The sequence below is a fragment of the Pituophis catenifer genome, unplaced genomic scaffold (assembly GCF_029215685.1).
Source record: "Pituophis catenifer annectens isolate HBS135680 unplaced genomic scaffold, rPitCat1.0.hap2 SCAF_3, whole genome shotgun sequence".
NCBI lineage: Eukaryota > Metazoa > Chordata > Lepidosauria > Squamata > Colubridae > Pituophis > Pituophis catenifer.
Window position 1 is genome coordinate 116188279 of NW_027256883.1, and position 20246 is coordinate 116208524.

The 20246-nt window shown below is 42.5% G+C and overlaps 2 long non-coding RNA genes across 3 annotated transcripts; one reads left to right on the forward strand and one right to left on the reverse strand.

The window, feature by feature from the left end:
• Window positions 1–1403: 1403 nt before the first annotated feature.
• On the reverse strand, window positions 1404–2574 carry LOC139313817 (uncharacterized). The gene is made up of 3 exons (XR_011600160.1): window positions 2497–2574; window positions 2076–2134; window positions 1404–1687 (listed from the first exon to the last, which is right to left on the reverse strand). It is a non-coding gene; the product is annotated as an uncharacterized lncRNA (long non-coding RNA).
• Window positions 2575–7748: 5174 nt separating this feature from the next.
• On the forward strand, window positions 7749–18366 carry LOC139314939 (uncharacterized). Of its 2 annotated transcripts, XR_011600230.1 has the most exons (4): window positions 7749–7819; window positions 12204–12333; window positions 14462–14552; window positions 14726–18366. It is a non-coding gene; the product is annotated as an uncharacterized lncRNA (long non-coding RNA). The 2 variants fall into 2 exon arrangements; XR_011600231.1 differs by lacking the exon at window positions 12204–12333 and having other exon boundaries at window positions 7754–7819.
• The last annotated feature ends 1880 nt before the right edge of the window (window positions 18367–20246 follow it).

Sequence of the window (20246 nt, forward strand, 5' to 3'; positions counted from 1 at the left end):
CTGGATGGGGAGAAACAGGCTTCGACTCAACCTTTCCAAGACTGAGTGGCTGTGGCTGCCGGCGTCCCGGTACAGCCAGTTAGTCCCATCACTAACTATTGGGGATGAGTCATTGACCCCCGCAGAGAAAGCTCGCAATTTAGGCATCCTCCTGGATGCACGACAGTCTTTATTTATTTATTTATTTATTTATTTATTTTATTTATTTTTCATATTTCTTTCTTTAGAAGATCATGTAACAGCCGTGGCCAGAGGAGCTTTCTATCAGGTTCGCCCGATTTGCCAATTGTGTCCCTTTCTAGACCGGGACTCATTACGCACACTCAAGCCTTCGTCATTTCCTGATTTGACTACTGCAATGCTCTCTACATGGGGCTCCCCTTGAAGTGCACCCGGAAGCTCCAACTGGTCCAGAATGCGGCCGCGCAAGTAATTATGGGAGCAACATGGCGCTCACATGTAACACCTCTTCTACGCGAGCTGCACTGGCTTCTGGTGGCCTTCCGAGTGCGCTTCAAGGTGTTGGTTCTTACCTTTAAAGTGCTCCATGGCTTAGGACCTGAGTACTTACGAGACTACCTGCTGCAACCGATAACCTCCCACCAACCAATACGCTCTCACAGAGTAGGCCTACTCATAGTACCATCATTAAAACAATGTCGTCTAGTAGTTCCAAGGGGGAGAGCCTTCTCTGTGGGGGCACCTACTATTTTTGGAATAAAATACCCCCTGGAATACGAATAATCCCAGATCTTCGCACTTTCCGATGTGCCCTGAAGACCTTTCTGTTTCAACAAGCAGGGCTAGCATAAACATCTAAATTCTATGCCAAGGTCTTAGCAGATACACTAAGTTGACTCAATTTATTATTTACTGTTTATTAAAAAAAAAAATTATTATATGTATATGAAATCTTATTCTGTTCGCCGCCCTGAGTCCTTCGGGAGAAGGGCAGTATAGAAATTCAATAAATAATAATAATAATAATAATAATAATAATAATAATAATAATAACAATAACAACAATAATAATAATATGCCTTTGCTGTGTCCCATACATTCTGTAATGAAGTTTCTTCTTTTCTGTTCTCTTTAAAGAAAAAGTCCAATGCCCTTTCCATGTATTGTATAAATTCTTTATCTTGTAAAATTGTTAGATTCATTGTCCGCCTTACTTTCTTCTTTTGTCCCTTCCATATAGCATCTATCAGGTTATGGAAGCCATCTCTTTCTTAGAGAACTTTCAGATGTTTTTTTGGTGGTGGATAGTGTTTGAATTGCTAAAATGGATTTTTCAACCCATTTTTGGGGTGTCAAGCGGCAAGTGGTTGGGCCTTCAAACGTAATATGACAGAGGCATATTTTGACCCACTCCTCGATTTCTTCGTCAAATACTTCCGGATTTTTTTCGTGGTGTTTTAGCCAGGTGTTTAGGATCCATGGTCCTAGGGAGGGCTTGTTTGGTTTATAAACATCTTTTTTCAAAGTTTTCTGGCATTCATTTAGCCACTCCAAGAGTTTTTTCCCTGACTGTTTTGATCTTTTATTCTGTAGATTTTGTAATGCTACATTGAGCCATTGTGTTTTTATGTCAGCTCCGAGACTATGCTTCTTTGATGGGTCTGCTTTGATGTCTCTCGTTCTATACAACTCTGGGCAACCGGTGTAATTGCTTAGTTGTTTCTCTCTAGAAAAATCAGAAGGTTATATATGAGTAGGAGGAGACAAGAGCAACTTTGGGCTTGTATTGAGGATTGATACCTTCCTCCCTCATCCCATATAGGGTTGACCCACAATTTTGCACTCTTCAGATCCATTGGGAATTTTGCCTAATTGCCCCACCAGATATTTGTGGCAGGATTACTAGGACTGAAGGGGAAGCATAATTTATTTCCTTATATTTCCAATGAATTTATTCAGAATGATTAATTTCTCCTTGTCAATTATAATTTGTCTAGGATGTTTAGAACTGGGTGAAAAGAGTCAACTCTTACTTTCCCCTAACCTTGTTCCAGGCAATGTAATTCAATCCAAAACATTGCCAGAAAGCAAGGTGGTGACAACATTAGACTTACGCAATGTGTTGCCGTTCTTCTCTTCTTGCTTCCAAGGCAGGAAGTTTTAGATCTTCTCCCTGCAATATGGGGAAAATGCCCTATGTTAAAAAGATAAATTTACTGACAGTGATTAAAGACAATTTTTTCTAACAACAGGCTCGGGGTGGATTTTGACCGTTATTTCTTCATCCTTAAATCTTAGGTACCAACTGGTGCCACTGTTTGGTGGTATTTTAATCATCTGAATAAAATTAATATTTATCTTTTCTCTCAATGAATTGAATGGTTGCTTGTCCGTCGTCTGTCTGTCTGTCTCCATCTCCCTCCCTCCCTCCCTCCATCCATCCACCCATCGCTGTTTCTATTTCAGATGTCTATATAGCCCATCACACAACAAGAATAATATTTAATGTGACCCATGAACATGTGTCCCTCTTACCTTTTTTCTGCGACATACAGAGTTTGGAATATATATTGTGTTCTTCTGTTGCAGAGGAGGAAGCTTAACAAACTTTTCCTGAAATATAAACAAAACAGTCTATTTAAAAAAACCAAATTTACTGACTGTCATTAAAGATCCTATGTTTTCTAAAAACAACTTTATCTGGGTTGGGGTGATGATTCTTCATCCTTAAATCTTAGGTGCCAACTGATAACATACTGGAATAAATAAAGGATTAAACTAAAGATTAAAGGGGGTACAGTCTGGGTAAGTAGGAATGGGACAGATAGAAAGTCCTTGTACAATAGCCTCAAAAAGCAAAAATATGAATGAGTTCTTGAACTATTCTAATTGTATTATTCCTCTGTGTATACTCTGGTGTGCCTGTTTGTATGCATGACACAGACATACATTCATTTTTCTTTCCCTTCCTCATTTTTGCTAGTTTAATGAGAGTTGGATGATAATGGGTGCCCTAAAGGAGGAAGAACTATTGTGCCCTTTCATTTTAAGTGGAAAGTGCAGAAAAGATGAACAGTTTTCTTGCTAAAAGTGATGTAAAATCTCCATTAGTAACTTGGCCTATTAAACCAATATTTACCATGACCTAAGCTAGATCTGAAAATTCACTGATTCATTCAACTTATATGGCTGCCCAACATGCAATAGAGACTTCAGGTCTCTTTGCTTTCCTTCCATTTGTCTGTGTTTAATTCTCAGGGACTGGCTGGACAAATCCTTGCAATTTTCTTAGCAAGGTTTTTCAGAAGTGTTTTGGCATTACAAATTTCCTAGGGCTGACAGAATGTGACTGGCCCCAGGTCATCTAGCTGGCTTGTGCCTGAAGTGGGATGAGAATTCCTGGTCACTCAGTTTCTAGTCACATGGACTAACCCCAATACTAGACTGGCTTTTTGGGTAGCTAACATAAGCTAAAAACTTATTTAAAAAATACAGCACAGAATAGAAATTATAAACCTAGAGTCCAATTGCCTCTTGAAGAAACACCTGTGGGACAACTATAATCTGGATGACTGAGATTCTCCATAGACATAAAACACAATTAATGATCTGTCTGTCTGTCCATCCATCCATCCATCCATCCATCCATCCATCCATCCATCCTCTATATCTATTGAAGTGTTTTTTCCTACCTCTTCTTGGAACCTTCTGCGCTCCATCCTCCCGTGGTTGACAGCTAGAAGATAAAGATAATTCCTATAATTATCGGTGTTTAAGCTGAAGATTGGTAACTACAATTTTACAGACATCCACCAAAGTGTCCACCATCCAAGCATCAAAAACAACAACATAATTGAGACTTGGTGTGTTGCAAAGAAGAATGCCTTTGTCACTTTTATCTCTGTGAAGGCTTCTATGGTCTATAAAAGCATTTTAGAAAATACGGGTAGGCGCAGGTGCTTTCAACAGCTCCAAAAAGGCTCCATACTCATTTGCACCACTCAAGTGACCCTGACAACACAGATAACCCTCCAGGTGGCATTTACGACTCACTAAAACAGTGATGGCTAACCTTTTTGCCATCACGTGTCAAAAGCGGGGGGAATACAGGAGTGGGTCATGCGTGTGCATGCCCATACCAAGAATTCTATGCATCCCAACCCCCCCCACACAACCTCACCGCGCTCCCCCCGCTTTTGGCACGCGATGCCATGGTAGGCCCGGTAGGCCTGTTTTTCTCTCCCCAGGCTTCAGAGCCTTTCTAGGAGCCTGGGGAGGGTGAAAATGGCCTTTCCCACCCCCCAGGAGGGCCTCTGGAGGCAGGAAATGGCCCGTTTGCCAACTTCCAGTGGGACCGGAAGGCCCGTTTTTCACTTTCCACAGGCTCCAGAGCCTTTCTAGGAGCCTGGGGAGAGTGAAAATGGCCTTCCCCACCATCTCTGGAGGCCCTCCGGAAGTCGGCAAATGAGCTGTTTTTCCCCTCCGGGGGCTGGGGAAGGCCATTTTCACCATCTCCAGCTCCTAGAAAGGCTCTGGAGCCTGGGGAGAGTGAAAAACGGGCCTTCCAATCCCACCGGAAGTTGGTATAATGGCAGTACTGCTGACTTATTAGAGGCTTCTGTTGCTCTTGCTTCCTCAAGTGCCGTTTTAAACGTGAGATTAGGTTTTGCTAGTAATCTTCTCTGTAGGCTGATGTCCCTCAATCCCAGAACAAGTCTATCTAGCATAGTTTCCTCTAAATTGCTGAATTCGCAACTGACTGTGGTTTTTCATAGGGTAGTGATGTATTGGTTAATCGTCTCACCTTCTTCTTTATTCCTACAGGAATAAACCTAACCCATTCAGCCTTGTATCATCTGCATCTTTGATTGTCTTTATTTTCAAAGAGATTAATAAAAGCCTGAACAGAACTGACAGAATTTTGTGACATTCTGCTCAAATCGCCTTTCAATTCATAAAGGAACAGTGATGAGCATTTTCTGAGTAGTTTTTGAAAGCTCAGCTGTCATGCCATCCAGTCCAAACCTAAATGGTTGCCAATCAGAATGTCATGAGATTCTTTCTAAAATTTACTGAAAACAAAATACTTTAATTCATGTTTTTTTTAACACAACAGACTTCAAGAACTTACTGAATACTGCATAAGAGCAGTGGTGGGATTCTGCCAGTTCTACGGCCGAACCGTCTGTTAAATTGCTGGCTCGCCCCGCCCCTTGCCCTGCCCCTCCACACCACTATTTATTGGCCTTGGCCCTTGCAGCACACGAACTGTTTGTTAAATTGCTGGCTCGCCTGGCCCTCCCCATCACTATTTATTGCCAATAAATAGTGGTGGGAGGGGCGCGCGAGCCAACAATTTAACAAACGGTTCGGTGTTTTTTTGTAATGTATTGGCCTCGCAGCACACCAAACCGTTTGTTAAACTGCTGGCTTGTCCACCCCGCCCACCACTATCTATTGGCCTCGCTCGTAGTGTTGCACGGCTTGCCTGCAATTATTCTTTAGCTCCTCGACCACATGGCCCAGCCTGCTTTCCTAACTTTGCCCACGGCGGCCTCCCACTCTGTTCCCAAATGCCCATCTCGGATTGCCTCCAACCGCTCCAGCAGCAGAACAGGCAAGTACAGCCGAGTGCTGCCCTCTGGGAAGCGGGGCTGGGAAACAGTGGTGGGTTGCTCCCGGTTTCTAGTAGTTCGGCGAACCGGTAATAACATTGCATGGCCACGCCCCCGAACCAGTCCCTGGCCTGGTCGCCACTCGCTTACCCCGCCCACCTCATCAGAGGCTTTTTTAAAAAAAAATTTAAAAGCATTTTTTTCTACAACATCTTCGGCCGAAAAAATGCTTTTAAAAGTTAAAAAAAAAAAGCCTCCGATGATTGCGCAGCTCAGCTGGGATCGTCAGAGGTTTCTAAAAGTATTTTTTTCTGCAACCTCTTTGACTGAAGAAGTTGTAGGGAAAAAAATGCCTTTAAAAGCTTCTGGCGATCCCAGCTGAGTTGCCTGATCGTCAGAGGCTTTTAAAAAAAGAGGGGGGGGAGATAGAGAGATGGAGAGAAAGAGAGAAAGAGAGATGAAGGAGAGAAGGGGGAGAAAGAGAGATGAAGAACAGAAAGAGGGGAGGGAGAAAGAAAGAGATGAGAGAGATGAAAGAGAAACACAAGAGATACCTTTTTAAAAGAAAATACTGGGAGCCACAAAACCTGGGTGGGAGTAAGTGATATGGAGTTGGCAATGCCCACCCAGGTTTAAATTTGTGTTTAAGTGTTTACATGTGTTTAAGGTTGAGTGTTTAAAGTTGCAGACCCCTGACCTACCCTATCCGATCGCTTTACCCTGCAGCCAGCCCTGTAGGCCTGTGCCCTCCTCCCACCTGGGCAGCAGCGGCCTACCTCCCCCGGTTGTATCACCTTGCCCTGCAGCCAGCCCGAATGCCCGCCTCGGACTGCCTCCGACCGGTCTAGCAGATCATTTTTATTTAATTAATTTAATTAAGTGCTGCAATGGGCATAAATGATGACCGGTCAAAAGTGCGAGGACCTGTCAAAAATCACTTTTTTCAGCCCTCTGAGTAGTCCCTATGTGCATATGGACTACTCACAGGGCTAAAAAAGTTATTTTTGACCGGTCCTCGCACTTACAACTGTCCTCACATTTTACGTTTTGCGCCCTATCTTGTCACCGTGGTGAAGAGAAGTAGTTGTAAAATGAGTGACACTGTTGTTAAGAATGCTGCAACGGGCATAAATGTGGGGATGGTTATAAGTGCGAGGACCGGTCAAAAGTGCAGGGACCTATCAGAAATAACTTTTTTTAGCCCTCCAAGTAGTCCCTATATGCATACGGACTACTCAGAGGGCTGAAAAAATTATTTTTGACCAGTCCTCACACTTTTGACTGCTCCTCGCACTTACAACTGTCCTCACATTTTACGTTTTGCACCCTATCTTGTCACCGTGGTGAGGAGAAGTAGTTGTGAAATGAGTGACACGGTTATTAAGAATGCTGCAACAGGCATAAATGTGAGGATGGTCATAAGTGTGAGGACCAGTCAAAAGTGCGAGAACCGGTCAGAAATGACTTTTTTCAGCCCTCTGAGGAGTCCTTATGCACATAGCTATGCCCACCCAGTCACATGACCACCAAGCCACACCCCCAACTAAGCCACGTCCACAGAACCGTTTTTTTTTTAAAAAAATTGAATCCCACCACTGCATAAAAGCATTAGAGAATATCAGTTCAACTCTTTGCATTACATGCTATAAAGAAGAAAGGTAGAGAAGTATAGGGCGAAGGTACTCTGACTCACTATGACTCAGAGATATATTGAATAGTGTAGAGAAAGAGAACTGTCAGATGCAGAGATTTGGAATAAGGAAATTATATCAAAAGACAAATTCAGTATTATAAATCTTAAAAAGTATTAGAATGGGTAGATAGAAAGGGAATTTTGTAGGATTAAGGTATCAGATTAGAAACTGGGAGACTGTGAGTTCTAGTTTTACCTTAGGCACAAAGCTAGCTGGGTGACCAAGGCGGTAAGGAGAAACGACTTCCAAAATCTTGCCAAAAAAGTTGTAAGAGATGAAGGTTTTGGAAGAAGGAATAGGAGAATAATACAGCAGGAAGGCAAACGACCGTTGAAGTGCCTAGGACACAGCAACGGAACCCCACACCAACCACCGCCAGTCCCGCAAAGCAGCTCAGGACAAGAGAGCCGAGAAGGGCGTAGCCAACGGGCGGAATAGGGGGCGGGGGCGCCGACGGCGGGGGCGGTGACGGCGACCACGACGGGCAGGAGAACCAGGCGCGCGGCCGGGAGCGGGCCGGCCTCCGAGACCTCGCCAGCAACGGGGCCGGTGAGTAAAAAGGGGACGGGGCGGCGGGGCTCTGGCTGGGCTAGCTCAGCTGACGAGGAGAGCGGGACGCGGCTGGAAAGGGAGGCTCCCCCGGCTACAAAAGCCTCCGCCTGGTTCCCCTTTCGGGGCTGAAAATCTCGCGCCCCCTCCCTCCCCCGCGCGGAGAAGTCGTTACTGGGGCGCTCAGTGGGACGCGCCTCCCCTTTCTACCGCCCCCCCTTCCTTTTCAGACATCCCCCTTTTCAGGCTGAGAAAGACAGTCGGCGCTCTGGAAGGGGGCAGTCAAGATGTCAGCCGCGGTGGGTAACCTGTCTCCGCTGCTCCGGCTGCCTTCACCTACCTACGCGTAGCCTAAGGCGGTCGGAATCGCTCCGGCCCCCCGGATGGCCCCGGCCAGGGTTAGCGGGAACAAATGGCGATTGCATGTGTGCATTCGCCCAACTGCTTTCTCTTGCCAAAGCGTTGGGTCCTCGAACCTTTAAGGAAAAGGTTTGCGTTTGTGTGTGTGGCTCGCCGGCGGACAAACTCTTTTCTTACATAGAAGAAGTGCAAGCGGGCTACTTGTTGCCACCCGTCCTTTCGTTAGGGAAAGTGAAAGTTAAATAAGATAAGCTTTATTCCCGGTGTTTTTTCCCCTGTGGGACTCTGGCAAAAATTAAAAATGAAATTCTGTGGCCTGCTCTCCAAAGTGTACACATACATAACACACATATAGATATTTTATAACAGATTACCAGAGTTGGAAGGGACCTTGTAGGTCATCTAGTCCAACCCCTGCCCAAGCAGGAGACTCTGCCTACACCATGGCAGTCCAGTCTCTCTTTAGCGTCCAGTGATGAAGGCAAGCTGTTCCGTTGGTCACTGTCAGAAAATTTCTTCTTATTTCTAGGTTGAATCTCTCCTTGATCAGTTTCCATCCATTATTCCTTGTCTGGCCTTCGGGCGCTTTGGAAAATAGCTTGACTCCCTCCTCTCTGAGGCAGCCCCGCAAATATTGGAACCCTGCTATCATGTCTCCCCTGGTCTTTCTCTTCACTAAACTAGCCATGCCCAGTTCCTGCAACCGTTCATTGTATGTTTTAGCCTCTAGTCCACTAATCGTCTTGGTTGCTCTTCTCTGCAGCCTTTCTAGAGTGCATAATAAACACGCATATGTATATACCCACACACTAGCTATTTTGAACATTATTGAATACCTACAGTACCATAATGAGAAACAAGCAGCTTTAATGTTTTTGGATGCAGAGAAAGCTTTTGACATCTTGAATTGGGTTTTTATGTTTAAAGTTTTGGAAGATAGGGACTTTGGGGGAAAATTTATTCAAGGGATCAAAGCAGTTTATACATCACAACAAGCAAAGATTATTAATAGAAATTTAAGTAAATGATGTGAAATTCAAAAGGGTACGAGGTAAGAAAGCCTCTTATCTACCCTGCTGTTTATATTGGTGTTGGAAGTTTTGAATATGGCTATTAGGCAAGATGAGAAAATAACAGACATAAATGTCAAAAAGGAAGTTGAGAGCATTTGCTGATGATTTAGTTATACTTTTACAAGACCTGAAAATTAATATAGAATATTTAATGAAGAAATTAAATGTTTGGAGCTTTAGCAGATTTTCAAATAAATAAACAGAAAACAACAATGCTTGTTAAGAATATGACCTCTCAATATAATGAAATATTGACTAAAAAGTTGAGTTTTAAGGTAGAGAAAAATGTGAAATACCTGGGGTCAGGGGTGGGTTCTAAAATTTTTTACTACCGGTTCTGTGGGCTTGGCTTATTTTGTGGGTGTGGCTTGGAGGTCATGTGACTGGGTGGGCGTGGCTAGCTGGTCATGTGACTAGGTGGCCATGGCTATGTGTATAGGGACTACTCAGAGGGCTGAAAAAAGTCATTTCTGACAGGTCCTCACACTTTTGACTGGTCCTCACACTTATGATCATCTTCACATTTATGCCCGTGCAGCATTCTTAACAAGCATGTCACTCATTTCACAACTGCTTTTCTTCACCATGGTGATAAGATAGGGCAAAAAACGTAAAATGTGAGGACAGTCGTAAGTTCGAGGACTGGTCAAAAATGCGAGGACCAGTCAAAAACAACTTTTTCAGCCCTCTGAGTAGTCCATGTGCACAAAAGGACTACCCAGAGGGCTGAAAAAAGTGATTTCTGACAGGTCCTCGCACTTTTGACTGGTCTTCGCACTTATGACTGGTCATCATTTATGCCCATTGTAGCATTCTTAACAACCATGTCACTCATTTCACAACTGCTTCTCTTCACCATGGTGACAAGATAGGGCAAAAATGTAAAATGTGAGGACAGTCGTAAGTTCGAGGACTGGTCAAAAGTGCGAGGACCAGTCAAAAATAACTTTTTCAGCCTTCTGAGTAGTCCATATGCATAAAAGGATACAGCAATAGAGAGGGATGAAGGAAGGGAAGGGAAATTAGAGTAGGAGGGAGGGTAAGAGAGAGAGGAGGAGAAGGAGAAAGGAAGAGGAAGTAGGGAGGAGAAGAAGAGGGGGGAAGAGAAAGTAAGAAGGAAAGAAAAGAGAGGTGGTAGGTTTGAGGAGAAAGATTGCTGTACAATAAAAAAGATGAAAGGGAAGAAAGCCAACCCCAAACAAATATAAAGATATTAAGATAGAGAATGAATTGTTAAACTTTAAAGAATAAAAGAGAACAAATATGAATAAATAGCAATAATTAGAAACACACATACAAACATACATTGTATTTTCTTTGAACAGAGTATTTGGCCGGTTCACAAATTTAAACAGTGTTTAGTCATTTCAATTAAATTTACAATTTCTATATTTCCTTTTTGCCATATTTATTCCTCATCTATTTTTTTAAAAAAACCAATATTACCCTTCATTCTCATCTCTAATCTTAATCAAATTCAATTTTTCCCTTCTATTCTATATTATACCCCTTCACATTGTCATCTGTTTTTATATCCATCCTCACATTGGTTAATTATGTAATTATGTAATACAGTTGTTTAATACAAATTCAAAATTTTAATATAAATCAATTAATTATATAACTATCTTTTTTGTATATTAATCAATATGAACATGAATATTCCAATTATTTCCATGCAATCCAATTTCTTACAAATCCATTAATTATATTTACCAATAATAATAAACCAAATAATTTCCCCCATATATTCCTCCAAACCACAACTTAACCATTTCTGCTTTCAACACAATATACAATTAATAGTATCTCAATTATTACAATTCCCTAGTTAAATAGAGCTTTTTTCTTTTGTGTTTTAAAATCTTAAACAACCTCTTTTGCCCTAAATTTCCCATTGTTTGCAATTTTGCACCTACCTTTTTTGGTGAGGAAAAAGAAATCTCTCTCTGCCTCATTTTGTCACGTTGCAGCAAAGACCCTGCTTTACTTTCAGTTTCGCTTTTTCAGCATAGCTAGGGGAAAAAAATCTGCTCCACAAATTTACCTCTTTGCAGCTAGCTAGCAACAGAGCCCTCTGCAAAACAGCTGAGAGCAAATCAGCTGAGAGTCCGGACGCTGATCAAATCAACTTATGGTAATTAACCTATGCTTAAGCTGAAAGGGGCTGTTTTTTTCTATTTTTGCAGGCACCGGTCTATGCATTTGTTTTCTTTTAACACTGATCAGCTGTAGGGCGGCCCTTCGAAGCCCCGCGGCAAGAATTTAAACATTTTTTTCCCCCTTAGCCATCAGCTGGGACTCAGGAGGCAGCAATAGTTTGGGAGTGTGCGGGGTAAGCGACCGGCGACCCAACAGAGGCACAGGGCGAGGGTGAGTGAAGGCGTGGGGGGGCGAGAGAGGGCTTTGGCGACCACTGTGAAATGGCCGTTCGACCCCCAAAGAGGTTGCGACCCCCAGGTTGAGAACTGCTGCTCTAGATCCTTTCTAGGGGCTTGGGTGGGCGAAAATGGCCTTCCCCACCCTCCTGGAGGCCGGAAACGGCCCGTTTGCCAAGTTCCAGTGGGACCGGAAGGCCCGAAAACCAGCTGGCGCTGGAGCTTGCATGCCCACTGATACGCCATCTGTGGCACGCATACCATAGGTTCGCCATCACGGATCTACAATATTAATCATGCATTTGTTGCATCCACTTAAACAGGGATTTCCAATTGTTCTTTCCATCTCAAAAGAAACAACATGCAATGTGAACATATTATGAAATAAGCTTAGGCTCATGCGATATAAATGCAGATATACTCAAAAGGGGCAAACATAAAAAAGTCTGAATTAATTTTCTCTTAGCCATATGCAAATTACTATTGTCAATTGATACTGTGATTAATAGATGTAAAAAGGAAAAATACAAAATGCTGATTGTGTGACATTCAATTTATCTTTTATTTTTGCAGCCAGAAAGTCTTTTGAAGTCACAATCTGGTCTATATTTGAACGAATAGTTCCCTCTAGTCCTAGAGTGACCTCTTTGCATTCTTCTTTCAGAGTATGTAAATCTTCTGATACCTGATCAAGTACCAAATGGTATGTTTCTTCTAGAATCTATAACAAAAAGAATGAATGAAATTATTTGCCAGCCATGCAAACCAGTTCCAAACCAGCTTCATGAATTAACCATGAAGTTAATTAATGTTCTTGTAATTAATATATTACTATATATATATAAAAATACCGTATTTTTTGGAGTATAAGACGCACCGGAGTATAAGACGCACCTACCTTTTTTGTTTTGTTTTTTTTTATAAAAAGTTTTTCATTTTTTAGACAAACACACATGCAAACATACAATGTATTTTCTTTGAACAGAGTATTTGGCCGGTTCAGAAATTTAAGTAGTATTTAGTCATTTCAATTAAATTTACAATTTCTATATTTCCTTTTTTCCATATTTATTCCTCATCTTATATTTTTAAAAAACCAATATTACCCTTCATCCTCATCTCTAATCTTAATCAAATTCAATTTTTCTATTCTATATTATACCCCTTCCCATTGTCATCTGTTTTTATATCCATCCTCACATTTGTTAATTATGTAATATTACAATTGTTTAATACAAATTCAACATTTTAAAATAAATCAATTAGTTATATAACTATCTTTTTTGTATATTAATATTGAACATAAATATTCCAATTATTTCCATGCAATCCAATTTTTTACAAATCAACTAATTATATTTACCAATAATAATAAATCAAATAATTTTCCCCTCTTATGTTACTCATTTTCACATCTTAAACTCTCCCAATAACCCAGTTTTGCAAAATCACAGGTTAATCATTTCTACTTTCATCACAATATATAATTAAAATATTTTAATCATTACAATTTCCCTAATTAAATTTAAAAATGTTCTAGCTGTTATCCAAGCTATAATTTAATCCTTATAGCTTATCCAAGCTATAATTTAATCCTTTTTACTTTCACCACCATATACCATTAAAGGTATTTCAATTGTTACAGTTTATACTTATTCATATTTCTTAAAAAAATAAAAACCTATCATTGTCTAGATTTCAAAAATACAAAGACAAATATTCCAATTATTATTCATTTCATTTTTACAATCATGATTTCCCATTTATTTCTTACTACTATTCATATTTCAATTCTAAATATGTATACCATTTTTCTCTTTCATTTCTTTTTCTCCCTTCCCATTTTTATTTTTGCCTTTTTCTTTCTCCTTTTTTTCTTTTGTGTTTAAAATCTTGAACTCTCCTCTTTTGCCCTAAATTTCCCATTGTTTGCACCTACCTTTTTTGGTGAGGAAAAAGAAGAAAAAGTAATCTCCCTCTGCCTCTGCCTAATTTTGCCTCGTTACAGCAAACAGCCTGCTTTATTTTCAGTTTTGTTTTCAGCATAGCTTGATTAGCACAAGGGGAAAAAAAATCTGCTCCAGCAATTTACCTCTTTGCAGCAAGCAGCAGGGTCCTGCGCAAAACAGCTGAGAGCAAATCAGCTGAGAGTCGGGAGGCCGATCAAATCAACTTGTGCTAATTAGTCTATGCTGAAGCTGAAAGGAGCTGTCTTTTCTTGCTGTTTGCTTGCAAGGAGGTAACTGCTGCGAGGCACAGGCCAAAGGGTGGGGCCAGTGGGTGGGCAGGGCTACATTCGGTGTATAAGACGCACCTAAATTTTCACCCCCTTTTAGGAGGGGAAAAGGTGCGTCTTATACTCCGAAAAATACGGTAAACACTTTGTCAATAACTGATATTCTCTAACTTGCTCCTGCCAAGTTACCAAGATACCATCTGGTATCAGCCATCTAAAATTCACTCCTTTTTTAATTAAACAATTTGTCAAGAACTGATATTCTCTTCTTAAATCTCTTACTCGTCTCGGAATTTGTTTTAACACTACCATTTCTTTCCCTTTATACTTCAGAGGGTCATCTCTTGCTCTCTGTAAAATTTCTGTTTTTATTGCTTTCTTGGGGAATCTAACATACACCTCTCTCAGAAATCTGTTTCTCATTGCATATCTAGTATGTACTCTAAATATTTCATCAATCTCAGTCAGAAATTTTTCCTTGGTCACCTCCATCACTTCCGCCAGTAACTCCACCATTATCTCCGCTCCTTTTTTTCCTCTTTTCTTCTTCCATATTCTGATATCTCAAATAATAATCTGCCTGATCCATCTCTAGAGAAACGCAGGTGCATGGACTGATCCAGATAGGAACCAGGCCGCGAGGCTGGAGGTGAGCTGAAGGCACGACTTCCACCTCCAGGCATGCGGTGAGTCTGCAGGGCTGGGGGCTGGGGTGGGAGATCAGCGGGGCCAGAGCCATCTTGCCCCATGTAAAGGTTCCCTGCTGGCTGCATTTGCAACTGGCTTGCCACTACTGGTCTCCGCGTTCTTCCTCCTCTTCCTTACCCTGCTCTTTCTGTTACCTCTTCCTCCTCCTCAGGAACCACAACAGTCTTGGGCACATACAGTTTTAAGGAGAAGGCTTGTTTCTGCCGCTTTTGGCAAAAAGGAAAAACAGATTGATAGAATCAAAGTCAAAAGCCACGGTGCAACAAAGAACTCAGCTGGGTGAAGGCAAATTCCAGGTCAAGCAGTCCAAAACCAAACTGCAGATTTATGATCCCAAACCAATGGAAGGATGAGGTCTTGGTGAATGAGCCCCGGTCGTAAAGAACTGGATTCCAAACCAAAGGCATGGTATGAGAGGCCACGTGCTTAAATTGCTCCTAGCAACTTAAGGCTGTTTTCATGAGACTTAAATCTCCTGCCCACTGTGCACAACTGTACCTTAAGCTTGAGTGGTTCGTTCAGCATCTTGATACTTCCTCATGAGCCGCTGACTTCAGCAGGATGCAGAGATCTTGGGGGGAATAGCCGTTATGAAGCAGGCAGTGTCGTAGTTGAGTCTGACTCTGAGGGCTGACATCAGGGACTCCACAGATCAAAATCACTAAAGCCAAGTAAAGCATTTTCGTACTGCAGTGTTACTAAGGTCTAAGACCCTGCTTACTTGCTGCATTGTACATGCTAAAAAGTACATAAATACTTTATGTACAGTTATGGAAGCCATCTTTTTCTTAGAGAACTTTCAGATGTTTTTTCGTTGGTTGATAACTTTGTAATGGCTGAAATGGATTTTTCAACCCAGGTCCTGGGGGGTCAAGCAGCAAGTGGTTGGGCCTTCAAACGCAATATGACTGAGGCATATCTTGACCCAATCCTTGATTTCTTCCTCAAATTCTTCCGGATATTTCTGTTGGTGTTTTATCCAGGCATGTAGGATCCATGGTGCTAGGGAGGGCTTGTTTGGTTTATAAACATCTTTTTTCAAAGTTTTCTGGCATTCATTTAGCCACTCCAAGAGTTTTTTCCCTGATTGTTTTGATCTTTTATTCTGTAGATTTTGTAATGCTACATTGAGCCATTGTATTTTTATGTCAGCTCCGAGACCATGCTTCTTTTTGTCACAATATTCCCACTGGATTTTTAATTCTTTGCATACAGTTTTTGTCTTGGAAGTCTTTGATGGGTCTGCTTTGATGTCTTTAGTTCTGTATAACACTGGGCAATTGTTATTATTGCGTAGTTGTTTCTCTCTAGAAAAATCAGAAGGTTATATATGAGTAGGAGGAGACAAGAGCAACTTTGGGCTTGTATTGAGGATTGATACCTTCCTCCTTCATCACATATAGGATTGACCCACAATTTTGCACTCTGCAGATCCACTGGGAATTGTGCCTAATTGCCCCACCAGATATTTGTGGCAGCATTACTAGGACTGAAGGGGAAGCATAATTTATTTCCTTATATTTCCAATGAATTTACTAAGAATAATTAATTTCTCCTTGTCAATTATAATTTGTCTAGGATGTTTAGAACTGGGTGAAAAGAGTCAACTCTTATTTTCCCCCAACCTTGTTCCAGGCAATGTAATTCAATCCAAAACATTGCCAGAAAGCAAGGTGGTGACAACATTAGGCTTACACAACGTGTTGCCGTTCTTCTCTTCTTGCTTCCAAGGCAGGAAGTTTTAGATCTTCTCCCTGCAATATGAGGAAAACGCCCTATATTAAAAAGATAAATTTACTGACAGTGATTAAAGACAATTTTTTCTAACAATAGGCTCGGGGTGGATTTTGACTGTTATTTCTTCATCCTTAAATCTTAGGTACCAAACTGATGCCACTGTTTGGTGGTATAGGGAACATTTCTGAAATACTGGAAAAAGATAAAATAGCGGTCCTTAGTGATATTGATGAGGTATTTTGGGTTTTTACTAATTATGCAAAGAGATATAACCACCCATGAGAAGTACATATTAGGTTTAACAAGTCGGTGCGGGGGGAGATCTATAAGAAATCTCGGGACCGAGCTGTAGTATTTAGGGGAAAACAGATTTCAGTGCTGAGGCAAGTTCCAAGACGGGTTAGGGAAATCAGGAGGAATTACCAGCCTTTAACGCTACAGCTGAGGAAGAATGGGATTATGTATAGGTGGTTATTGCCAGAAGGTCTCATGTTTACGTGGAATGATAGGAAAGTGAAAATAGAAAACCGCCGGGATGCTCAGGATTTTTATGAACACAATTTTAAATCCACACAATTAGAGCTGGAATTAGAAAGGGAGGAGGAGAGTAGAAGTTCAGAGGAATTGCAGGAAGAAAATAGTGTGGGAAACCAAGAAGAAAGGAAGGAGGAGGGGAAATTAGAGGAAAAAGGAGGGGGAGGCAGAAAGATGGTGTTACGAGAAACCCGGCAAACCAAGAAAAAAGTATTAGGAAAATAGGACTAATAGGAGGAGGGGAAGAAAGGTGGTGATGGGGGAAGAGGTGCGACTCATTTCTTTGAATGTTAATGGTTTAAATATTCCCTCTAAAAGAAGGAAAATACTAAATAATTTAGCGAAACTTAATTATGATATTACTTGCCTTCAAGAAATTCATATTAAAAAAATTCATGAAAAACTTATGTTGTGCTTAAGACTTGGGAAGATGTATCATTCATCGGCAGATAAGAGGAAACGGGGGGGGGTATATGTGAAGGATCACTTAAATTCTAAAGAAATTTTTAAAGATGAATAGAATTAGAAATAAGACAATTGAAATGTCTATTGGTTACTATTTATGCTCCGAATGGAAATCAGAAGTCTTTTTATGAACGTATATACAAAAAACTGATTGAATTAAAATATGACCATGTTTGCCTGATTGGGGACTTTAATGTTATATTGGACAGCAATTTGGACTCTTCACCAGGTACTAAACTGCCGGGAGGAGAGGAAAAAATATATAGGAGGGGGTTGCCAAAGGAAGGAATCATGATGAGAGAAGAATTAGGCCTTCGGGACATATGGAGAGAGCAACACCCAGAGACGAGAAAATATACATTTCACTCTTGCAGGCATAAGTCATAGTCGTGGATCGACATGGCCTGGATGACACTACAATTAGGGGAATATGTTTCTGAGATAGAGATTGGGGTTAATTATTGGGCTGATCACAGCCCCTTGCTTGTAACATGGAGGGGCCAACAGAAAAGGAAAAGATGGAAGATGGATGTGAGGGTGCTGAAGGATGAGGAAGTTGTGACCTGGATTAAGAGAGAAACAGAATATTTCTTTAAAGAGAATAAGAGGATACAAGCCTGCAAAATAATTGGGATACTTATAAGGTGCTAATTAGGGGATTGGTAATAAAATACACAATAAGGAAGCGAAGACTGGAAAGGAAGGAACGATCAAATTTGATGGATGGGTTAGAATAGGTGGAAAAAGGATTATGAAACAAACCGATGATCAGGCATTATTAGAGGAAAAAAATTCAATTCGCCATAAAATAAATTTAATGGACCAAGAAGAAGTAGCTGAAAAATGCAGGTGAGCCAAACAAGGTTATTTTGAAAACACTAACAAGCCAGGAAGCTGGCTAACCTATAGAATTAAAAAGTTAAGGGAAAGAAGTAAAGTAGGTAGTTTGAAGGATGCGAATGGAAGATGGGTAACTGATGGGGAAGGTATGAAGGGAAGGGACATTGGTCTTACCGTGATACGTTCCTTCTCGTAGTGTAAAATGAGAGGTGCCAGGCTGGGATATTCTATGCTCTAGTTCTATGTCCTGAGTTGAAACTTCTGAAGATCCGCCTCCCTGGTGACGTCTCTTCAGTTTTGCCAACGAAGCCAAGGCGAATGGTACACAGTCCAGGTGAATGGTATGCAGTCTGACAGACAGAAACAACACGCTCCATGAAGGGAGCCGGTCCAGGCAGCCAGGGTGGGGCTGGCACCTCCCATTTTACACTACGAGAAGGAATGTATCACGGTAAGACCAACGTCCCTTCTCCACAGTGTAGAAATGGGAGGTGCCCGGCTGGGATATACCAAAAACTGGCCAGCCCTAAGGGTGGGAGCTGTCCTGGGCCGACGACCCCGGATCTTCATGAACCCTCTGTAGCACTCGTCTCCCAAATGCCGCCTCTGCCGATGCGAAGGAATCCAGTCTATAGTGGCGGATGAAGGGAGTGGGAGTAGTCCATGTAGCTGCCCTACATATGTCCTCGACAGACGCTTGAGTAGCCCAGGCCGCAGTTGTGGCAGCACTGCGGGTGGAGTGAGCCGTTATCCCTTGAGGCACCAGGAGAGCCTGAAGCTCATATGCGGATGAAATGCACATACGAAGCCACCTCCCCACCGTGAAAGAGGTTACCCTGTGGCCAAGAGTCGACGGCTGAAAGGAGACAAAAAGAGCCTCCGTCTTCCGGAAAGAAGAGGTCCGAAAAATGTAAATACGGAGGGCCCTCCTCACATCCAAGGTGTGCCAGGTCTGCTCCAAGGCGTGCCTAGGCCGAGGACAGAAATCTGGTAGGACCAACTCCTGTGCTTGGTGGAACAAGGAGTTGACCTTAGGAAGAAAGGCAGGGTCCAGCCGTAGGGCCATCCTGTTGGAGTGAAAAATACACAGGTCTTTCCGCACCGATAATGCCACCAACTCCGAGATCTGTTGGGCAGACGTGACGGCCACAAGGAAAGCTACTTTACACGAGAGGAGACGCAGACTAGCCTCTCTCAATGGTTCAAACGGTACCTTAGTCAATGCTTGTAGGACCTTAGAGAGGTCCCATGTGGGATAATGGTGAAGAGGAGGGGTTTTTAAATTAGCTGCTCCTTGTAGGAAGGTCCTCACCCTCAGATGGTTAGCAAGAGAACCCCACTCCCCAATTGTCAAGACAGACCCCTTCGCAGCAATCTGTCACCTTAAGGTGTTAATGGAAAGTCCCATGTCCAACCCCTCCTGTAAAAATTCCAGCACCTCCACCACCAATGCTGAAGTTGGAATCAAACGTCTTGAGGCACACCACACTGTAAACTTGTTCCATGTGGCCTTGTAAATGCGCATGGTAGAGGGCCGCCTGGCCGCCTGCATAGTCCGGATGACCCTGGCCGGAAAGTTCTCCCTCCTCAAGAGCCCCTGCTCAACCTCCAAGCGGCTAACTGCAGTCTCTGAGGGTCCGGGTGTTGCACCGGGCCCTGGCTGAGGGAAACTCTGTCCGTGGGAATCCGCCATGGCCTGGCAACCGACCAGGTCGGCGAACCACGGCCGTCTGGGCCAGCGAGGGGCCACTAACACTATCTCCGCCCCCTCCAACAACACCTTCCGAATTACAGCTGGGATCAGGGGTAGGGGAGGGAAGGCGTATAAAAGGCCCCTGGGCCACGGGATCCGTAGAGCGTCCCCTCCCTCTGCTCCCGGGGCAGGAAACCGGGATAGGACGCGGGGGAGCTGGGTGTTCGTTGGCGAGGCGAAGAGGTCCATCACCGGGCGGCTGAACCGGTCGACTATGTCTGCAAACAGGCTGGGATATAACCTCCACTCCGAGGGGTCCACAGTGGCCCGACTCAGCCAGTCGGCTTCAACGTTGTCCGTTCCGGCGATGTGGTCCGCTGTCAGGGACAAAAGGTGAGTCTCT